General features: G+C 40.8%; 11 non-coding genes across 11 annotated transcripts; all 11 read left to right on the top strand.

The window, feature by feature from the left end:
* The first annotated feature begins 215 nt into the window (after positions 1 to 215).
* Positions 216 to 297, top strand: TRNAL-AAG (transfer RNA leucine (anticodon AAG)). Its single transcript has one exon. It is a non-coding gene; the product is annotated as a tRNA-Leu (tRNA).
* Positions 298 to 782: 485 nt separating this feature from the next.
* On the top strand, positions 783 to 864 carry TRNAL-UAG (transfer RNA leucine (anticodon UAG)). Its single transcript has one exon. It is a non-coding gene; the product is annotated as a tRNA-Leu (tRNA).
* A 445-nt stretch (positions 865 to 1,309) lies between these two features.
* TRNAL-AAG (transfer RNA leucine (anticodon AAG)) lies at positions 1,310 to 1,391 on the top strand. Its single transcript has one exon. It is a non-coding gene; the product is annotated as a tRNA-Leu (tRNA).
* A 485-nt stretch (positions 1,392 to 1,876) lies between these two features.
* TRNAL-UAG (transfer RNA leucine (anticodon UAG)) lies at positions 1,877 to 1,958 on the top strand. Its single transcript has one exon. It is a non-coding gene; the product is annotated as a tRNA-Leu (tRNA).
* Positions 1,959 to 2,403: 445 nt separating this feature from the next.
* Positions 2,404 to 2,485, top strand: TRNAL-AAG (transfer RNA leucine (anticodon AAG)). Its single transcript has one exon. It is a non-coding gene; the product is annotated as a tRNA-Leu (tRNA).
* Positions 2,486 to 3,497: 1,012 nt separating this feature from the next.
* On the top strand, positions 3,498 to 3,579 carry TRNAL-AAG (transfer RNA leucine (anticodon AAG)). Its single transcript has one exon. It is a non-coding gene; the product is annotated as a tRNA-Leu (tRNA).
* A 485-nt stretch (positions 3,580 to 4,064) lies between these two features.
* TRNAL-UAG (transfer RNA leucine (anticodon UAG)) lies at positions 4,065 to 4,146 on the top strand. The gene has a single exon. It is a non-coding gene; the product is annotated as a tRNA-Leu (tRNA).
* A 1,539-nt stretch (positions 4,147 to 5,685) lies between these two features.
* On the top strand, positions 5,686 to 5,767 carry TRNAL-AAG (transfer RNA leucine (anticodon AAG)). The gene has a single exon. It is a non-coding gene; the product is annotated as a tRNA-Leu (tRNA).
* Positions 5,768 to 6,219: 452 nt separating this feature from the next.
* Positions 6,220 to 6,301, top strand: TRNAL-AAG (transfer RNA leucine (anticodon AAG)). The gene has a single exon. It is a non-coding gene; the product is annotated as a tRNA-Leu (tRNA).
* Positions 6,302 to 6,786: 485 nt separating this feature from the next.
* TRNAL-UAG (transfer RNA leucine (anticodon UAG)) lies at positions 6,787 to 6,868 on the top strand. The gene has a single exon. It is a non-coding gene; the product is annotated as a tRNA-Leu (tRNA).
* A 446-nt stretch (positions 6,869 to 7,314) lies between these two features.
* Positions 7,315 to 7,396, top strand: TRNAL-AAG (transfer RNA leucine (anticodon AAG)). The gene has a single exon. It is a non-coding gene; the product is annotated as a tRNA-Leu (tRNA).
* The last annotated feature ends 399 nt before the right edge of the window (positions 7,397 to 7,795 follow it).

Raw genomic sequence — 7,795 nt, 5'->3', positions numbered from 1 at the left:
CATGTAGCGTAATGATTTGCTTACTTTTTACTGAGCTTATCCTTTAATCTTTTCATATGATACTTGTATATTTTGATGTTTAGGAAAAGACAATTCTCAGAATTATTGCTTTGTCTTTTTGGAGAGTGATATGCCAATTACCACACATACACTACTTTAAAATGAAATCAGCTATACTTGCCTTACTCCAAGGAAGTTGACACGGCTGTCATCCAGGTAGCATGGCCGAGCGGTCTAAGGCGCTGGATTAAGGCTCCAGTCTCTTTGGAGGCGTGGGTTCAAATCCCACTGCTGCCAGCTTTTGCAGTCAGGAAGTTCATGAAAAGTCGAATTTAATAGTAGATTGTGTTGTGCAAAGAACAATCTTGTGATGATGATCAAATTAGGTAAATCAGTGAGTTTTCAGAAATACCTGAACAGTTTTGCTATTTAATGGAGCAAGCATTTGCAGTGTCATGGTCGTGGAGTCTAGATGTGCTGGATTAAGGCTGCAGTCTCTTTGGGTGTGTGGGCTTGAATCCCTCTGCTGCCACCTCCACTACCTCTGAGGTTTTCAAATTCTTATCTCATGTAGCTTAATGATTTGCTTACTTTTAAATGAGCTTATCCTTTAATCTTTTCATATGATACTTGTACATTTTGATGTTTAGGAAAAGACAATTCTCAGAATTATTGCTTTGTCCTGTTGGAGAGAGATATGCCCGTTAGCACACATACACTACTTTAAAATAAAATCAGCTATACTTCCCTTACTCCAAGGACATTTTATCGCTTTTCACCCAGGTAGCATGGCCGAGCGGTCTAAGGCGCTGGATTTAGGCTCCAGTCTCTTTGGAGGCGTGGGTTCAAATCCCACTGCTGCCAGCTTTTAGTGTTGGGCAAAGAACAATCTTGTGACGATTAGCAAATTAGGTAAATCAGTGAGTTTTCAGAAATACCTTGACTGTGTCACTATGGAATCGAGGAAGCATTTGCAGCAACATGGTTCGTGGGGTCTAGATGTGCTGGTTTAAGGTTGCAGTCTCTTTGGGTGTGTGGGTTTGAATCCCGCTGGTGCCACTCTTACTACCTCGGAGGTTTTCAAATGCTTATCTCATGTAGCGTAATGATTTGCTTACTTTTTACTGAGCTTATCCTTTAATCTTTTCATATGATACTTGTATATTTTGATGTTTAGGAAAAGACAATTCTCAGAATTATTGCTTTGTCTTTTTGGAGAGTGATATGCCCATTACCACACATACACTACTTTAAAATGAAATCAGCTATACTTGCCTTACTCCAAGGAAGTTGACACGGCTGTCATCCAGGTAGCATGGCCGAGCGGTCTAAGGCGCTGGATTAAGGCTCCAGTCTCTTTGGAGGCGTGGGTTCAAATCCCACTGCTGCCAGCTTTTGCAGTCATGAAGTTCATGAAAAGTCGAATTTAATAGTAGATTGGGTTGTGCAAAGAACAATCTTGTGATGATGATCAAATTAGGTAAATCAGTAAGTTTTCAGAAATACCTGAACAGTTTTGCTATTTAATGGAGCAATCATTTGCAGTGTCATGGTCGTGGAGTCTAGATGTGCTGGATTAAGGCTGCAGTCTCTTTGGGTGTGTGGGCTTGAATCCCTCTGCTGCCACCTCCACTACCTCTGAGGTTTTCAAATTCTTATCTCATGTAGCTTAATGATTTGCTTACTTTTAAATGAGCTTATCCTTTAATCTTTTCATATGATACTTGTACATTTTGATGTTTAGGAAAAGACAATTCTCAGAATTATTGCTTTGTCCTGTTGGAGAGAGATATGCCCGTTAGCACACATACACTACTTTAAAATAAAATCAGCTATACTTCCCTTACTCCAAGGACATTTTATCGCTTTTCACCCAGGTAGCATGGCCGAGCGGTCTAAGGCGCTGGATTTAGGCTCCAGTCTCTTTGGAGGCGTGGGTTCAAATCCCACTGCTGCCAGCTTTTAGTGTTGGGCAAAGAACAATCTTGTGACGATTAGCAAATTAGGTAAATCAGTGAGTTTTCAGAAATACCTTGACTGTGTCACTATGGAATCGAGGAAGCATTTGCAGCAACATGGTTCGTGGGGTCTAGATGTGCTGGTTTAAGGTTGCAGTCTCTTTGGGTGTGTGGGTTTGAATCCCGCTGGTGCCACTCTTACTACCTCGGAGGTTTTCAAATTCTTATCTCATGTAGCGTAATGATTTGCTTACTTTTTACTGAGCTTATCCTTTAATCTTTTCATATGATACTTGTATATTTTGATGTTTAGGAAAAGACAATTCTCAGAATTATTGCTTTGTCTTTTTGGAGAGTGATATTCCCATTACCACACATACACTACTTTAAAATGAAATCAGCTATACTTGCCTTACTCCAAGGAAGTTGACACGGCTGTCATCCAGGTAGCATGGCCGAGCGGTCTAAGGCGCTGGATTAAGGCTCCAGTCTCTTTGGAGGCGTGGGTTCAAATCCCACTGCTGCCAGCTTTTGCAGTCAGGAAGTTCATGAAAAGTCGAATTTAATAGTAGATTGGGTTGTGCAAAGAACAATCTTGTGATGATGATCAAATTAGGTAAATCAGTGAGTTTTCAGAAATACCTGAACAGTTTTGCTATTTAATGGAGCAAGCATTTGCAGTGTCATGGTCGTGGAGTCTAGATGTGCTGGATTAAGGCTGCAGTCTCTTTGGGTGTGTGGGCTTGAATCCCTCTGCTGCCACCTCCACTACCTCTGAGGTTTTCAAATTCTTATCTCATGTAGCTTAATGATTTGCTTACTTTTAAATGAGCTTATCCTTTAATCTTTTCATATGATACTTGTACATTTTGATGTTTAGGAAAAGACAATTCTCAGAATTATTGCTTTGTCCTGTTGGAGAGAGATATGCCCGTTAGCACACATACACTACTTTAAAATAAAATCAGCTATACTTCCCTTACTCCAAGGACATTTTATCGCTTTTCACCCAGGTAGCATGGCCGAGCGGTCTAAGGTGCTGGATTTAGGCTCCAGTCTCTTTGGAGGCGTGGGTTCAAATCCCACTGCTGCCAGCTTTTAGTGTTGGGCAAAGAACAATCTTGTGACGATTAGCAAATTGGGTAAATCAGTGAGTTTTCAGAAATACCTTGACTGTGTCAGTATGGAATCGAGGAAGCATTTGCAGCAACATGGTTCGTGGGGTCTAGATGTGCTGGTTTAAGGTTGCAGTCTCTTTGGGTGTGTGGGTTTGAATCCCGCTGGTGCCACTCTTACTACCTCGGAGGTTTTCAAATTCTTATCTCATGTAGCGTAATGATTTGCTTACTTTTTACTGAGCTTATCCTTTAATCTTTTCATATGATACTTGTATATTTTGATGTTTAGGAAAAGACAATTCTCAGAATTATTGCTTTGTCTTTTTGGAGAGTGATATGCCCATTACCACACATACACTACTTTAAAATGAAATCAGCTATACTTGCCTTACTCCAAGGAAGTTGACACGGCTGTCATCCAGGTAGCATGGCCGAGCGGTCTAAGGCGCTGGATTAAGGCTCCAGTCTCTTTGGAGGCGTGGGTTCAAATCCCACTGCTGCCAGCTTTTGCAGTCAGGAAGTTCATGAAAAGTCGAATTTAATAGTAGATTGGGTTGTGCAAAGAACAATCTTGTGATGATGATCAAATTAGATAAATCAGTGAGTTTTCAGAAATACCTGAACAGTTTTGCTATTTAATGGAGCAAGCATTTGCAGTGTCATGGTCGTGGAGTCTAGATGTGCTGGATTAAGGCTGCAGTCTCTTTGGGTGTGTGGGCTTGAATCCCTCTGCTGCCACCTCCACTACCTCTGAGGTTTTCAAATTCTTATCTCATGTAGCTTAATGATTTGCTTACTTTTAAATGAGCTTATCCTTTAATCTTTTCATATGATACTTGTACATTTTGATGTTTAGGAAAAGACAATTCTCAGAATTATTGCTTTGTCCTGTTGGAGAGAGATATGCCCGTTAGCACACATACACTACTTTAAAATAAAATCAGCCATACTTTCCTTACTCCAAGGACATTTTATCGCTTTTCACCCAGGTAGCATGGCCGAGCGGTCTAAGGCGCTGGATTTAGGCTCCAGTCTCTTTGGAGGCGTGGGTTCAAATCCCACTGCTGCCAGCTTTTAGTGTTGGGCAAAGAACAATCTTGTGACGATTAGCAAATTAGGTAAATCAGTGAGTTTTCAGAAATACCTTGACTGTGTCACTATGGAATCGAGGAAGCATTTGCAGCAACATGGTTCGTGGGGTCTAGATGTGCTGGTTTAAGGTTGCAGTCTCTTTGGGTGTGTGGGTTTGAATCCCGCTGGTGCCACTCTTACTACCTCGGAGGTTTTCAAATTCTTATCTCATGTAGCGTAATGATTTGCTTACTTTTTACTGAGCTTATCCTTTAATCTTTTCATATGATACTTGTATATTTTGATGTTTAGGAAAAGACAATTCTCAGAATTATTGCTTTGTCTTTTTGGAGAGTGATATGCCCATTACCACACATACACTACTTTAAAATGAAATCAGCTATACTTGCCTTACTCCAAGGAAGTTGACACGGCTGTCATCCAGGTAGCATGGCCGAGCGGTCTAAGGCGCTGGATTAAGGCTCCAGTCTCTTTGGAGGCGTGGGTTCAAATCCTACTGCTGCCAGCTTTTGCAGTCAGGAAGTTCATGAAAAGTCGAATTTAATAGTAGATTGTGTTGTGCAAAGAACAATCTTGTGATGATGATCAAATTAGGTAAATCAGTGAGTTTTCAGAAATACCTGAACAGTTTTGCTATTTAATGGAGCAAGCATTTGCAGTGTCATGGTCGTGGAGTCTAGATGTGCTGGATTAAGGCTGCAGTCTCTTTGGGTGTGTGGGCTTGAATCCCTCTGCTGCCACCTCCACTACCTCTGAGGTTTTCAAATTCTTATCTCATGTAGCTTAATGATTTGCTTACTTTTAAATGAGCTTATCCTTTAATCTTTTCATATGATACTTGTACATTTTGATGTTTAGGAAAAGACAATTCTCAGAATTATTGCTTTGTCCTGTTGGAGAGAGATATGCCCGTTAGCACACATACACTACTTTAAAATAAAATCAGCTATACTTCCCTTACTCCAAGGACATTTTATTGCTTTTCACCCAGGTAGCATGGCCGATCGGTCTAAGGCGCTGGATTTAGGCTCCAGTCTCTTTGGAGGCGTGGGTTCAAATCCCACTGCTGCCAGCTTTTAGTGTTGGGCAAAGAACAATCTTGTGACGATTAGCAAATTAGGTAAATCAGTGAGTTTTCAGAAATACCTTGACTGTGTCACTATGGAATCGAGGAAGCATTTGCAGCAACATGGTTCGTGGGGTCTAGATGTGCTGGTTTAAGGTTGCAGTCTCTTTGGGTGTGTGGGTTTGAATCCCGCTGGTGCCACTCTTACTACCTCGGAGGTTTTCAAATTCTTATCTCATGTAGCGTAATGATTTGCTTACTTTTTACTGAGCTTATCCTTTAATCTTTTCATATGATACTTGTATATTTTGATGTTTAGGAAAAGACAATTCTCAGAATTATTGCTTTGTCTTTTTGGAGAGTGATATGCCCATTACCACACATACACTACTTTAAAATGAAATCAGCTATACTTGCCTTACTCCAAGGAAGTTGACACGGCTGTCATCCAGGTAGCATGGCCGAGCGGTCTAAGGCGCTGGATTAAGGCTCCAGTCTCTTTGGAGGCGTGGGTTCAAATCCCACTGCTGCCAGCTTTTGCAGTCAGGAAGTTCATGAAAAGTCGAATTTAATAGTAGATTGGGTTGTGCAAAGAACAATCTTGTGATGATGATCAAATTAGGTAAATCAGTGAGTTTTCAGAAATACCTGAACAGTTTTGCTATTTAATGGAGCAAGCATTTGCAGTGTCATGGTCGTGGAGTCTAGATGTGCTGGATTAAGGCTGCAGTCTCTTTGGGTGTGTGGGCTTGAATCCCTCTGCTGCCACCTCCACTACCTCTGAGGTTTACAAATTCTTATCTCATGTAGCTTAATGATTTGCTTACTTTTAAATGAGCTTATCCTTTAATCTTTTCATATGATACTTGTACATTTTGATGTTTAGGAAAAGACAATTCTCAGAATTATTGCTTTGTCCTGTTGGAGAGAGATATGCCCGTTAGCACACATACACTACTTTAAAATAAAATCAGCTATACTTCCAGGTAGCATGGCCGAGCGGTCTAAGGCGCTGGATTAAGGCTCCAGTCTCTTTGGAGGCGTGGGTTCAAATCCCACTGCTGCCAGCTTTTGCAGTGAGGAAGTTCATGAAAAGTCGAATTTAATAGTAGATTGTGTTGTGCAAAGAACAATCTTGTGATGATGATCAAATTAGGTAAATCAGTGAGTTTTCAGAAATACCTGAACAGTTTTGCTATTTAATGGAGCAAGCATTTGCAGTGTCATGGTCGTGGAGTCTAGATGTGCTGGATTAAGGCTGCAGTCTCTTTGGGTGTGTGGGCTTGAATCCCTCTGCTGCCACCTCCACTACCTCTGAGGTTTTCAAATTCTTATCTCATGTAGCTTAATGATTTGCTTACTTTTAAATGAGCTTATCCTTTAATCTTTTCATATGATACTTGTACATTTTGATGTTTAGGAAAAGACAATTCTCAGAATTATTGCTTTGTCCTGTTGGAGAGAGATATGCCCGTTAGCACACATACACTACTTTAAAATAAAATCAGCTATACTTCCCTTACTCCAAGGACATTTTATCGCTTTTCACCCAGGTAGCATGGCCGAGCGGTCTAAGGCGCTGGATTTAGGCTCCAGTCTCTTTGGAGGCGTGGGTTCAAATCCCACTGCTGCCAGCTTTTAGTGTTGGGCAAAGAACAATCTTGTGACGATTAGCAAATTAGGTAAATCAGTGAGTTTTCAGAAATACCTTGACTGTGTCACTATGGAATCGAGGAAGCATTTGCAGCAACATGGTTTGTGGGGTCTAGATGTGCTGGTTTAAGGTTGCAGTCTCTTTGGGTGTGTGGGTTTGAATCCCGCTGGTGCCACTCTTACTACCTCGGAGGTTTTCAAATTCTTATCTCATGTAGCGTAATGATTTGCTTACTTTTTACTGAGCTTATCCTTTAATCTTTTCATATGATACTTGTATATTTTGATGTTTAGGAAAAGACAATTCTCAGAATTATTGCTTTGTCTTTTTGGAGAGTGATATGCCCATTACCACACATACACTATTTTACAAATGAAATCAGCTATACTTGCCTTACTCCAAGGAAGTTGACACGGCTGTCATCCAGGTAGCATGGCCGAGCGGTCTAAGGCGCTGGATTAAGGCTCCAGTCTCTTTGGAGGCGTGGGTTCAAATCCCACTGCTGCCAGCTTTTGCAGTCAGGAAGTTCATGAAAAGTCGAATTTAATAGTAGATTGTGTTGTGCAAAGAACAATCTTGTGATGATGATCAAATTAGGTAAATCAGTGAGTTTTCAGAAATACCTGAACAGTTTTGCTATTTAATGGAGCAAGCATTTGCAGTGTCATGGTCGTGGAGTCTAGATGTGCTGGGTTAAGGCTGCAGTCTCTTTGGGTGTGTGGGCTTGAATCCCTCTGCTGCCACCTCCACTACCTCTGAGGTTTTCAAATTCTTATCTCATGTAGCTTAATGATTTGCTTACTTTTAAATGAGCTTATCCTTTAATCTTTTCATATGATACTTGTACATTTTGATGTTTAGGAAAAGACAATTCTCAGAATTATTGCTTTGTCCTGTTGGAGAGAGA

This window comes from Anomaloglossus baeobatrachus, chromosome 5, assembly GCF_048569485.1.
Source record: "Anomaloglossus baeobatrachus isolate aAnoBae1 chromosome 5, aAnoBae1.hap1, whole genome shotgun sequence".
In the NCBI taxonomy this organism is placed as follows: domain Eukaryota; kingdom Metazoa; phylum Chordata; class Amphibia; order Anura; family Aromobatidae; genus Anomaloglossus; species Anomaloglossus baeobatrachus.
This window is presented reverse-complemented; position numbering and strand designations above follow the sequence as displayed.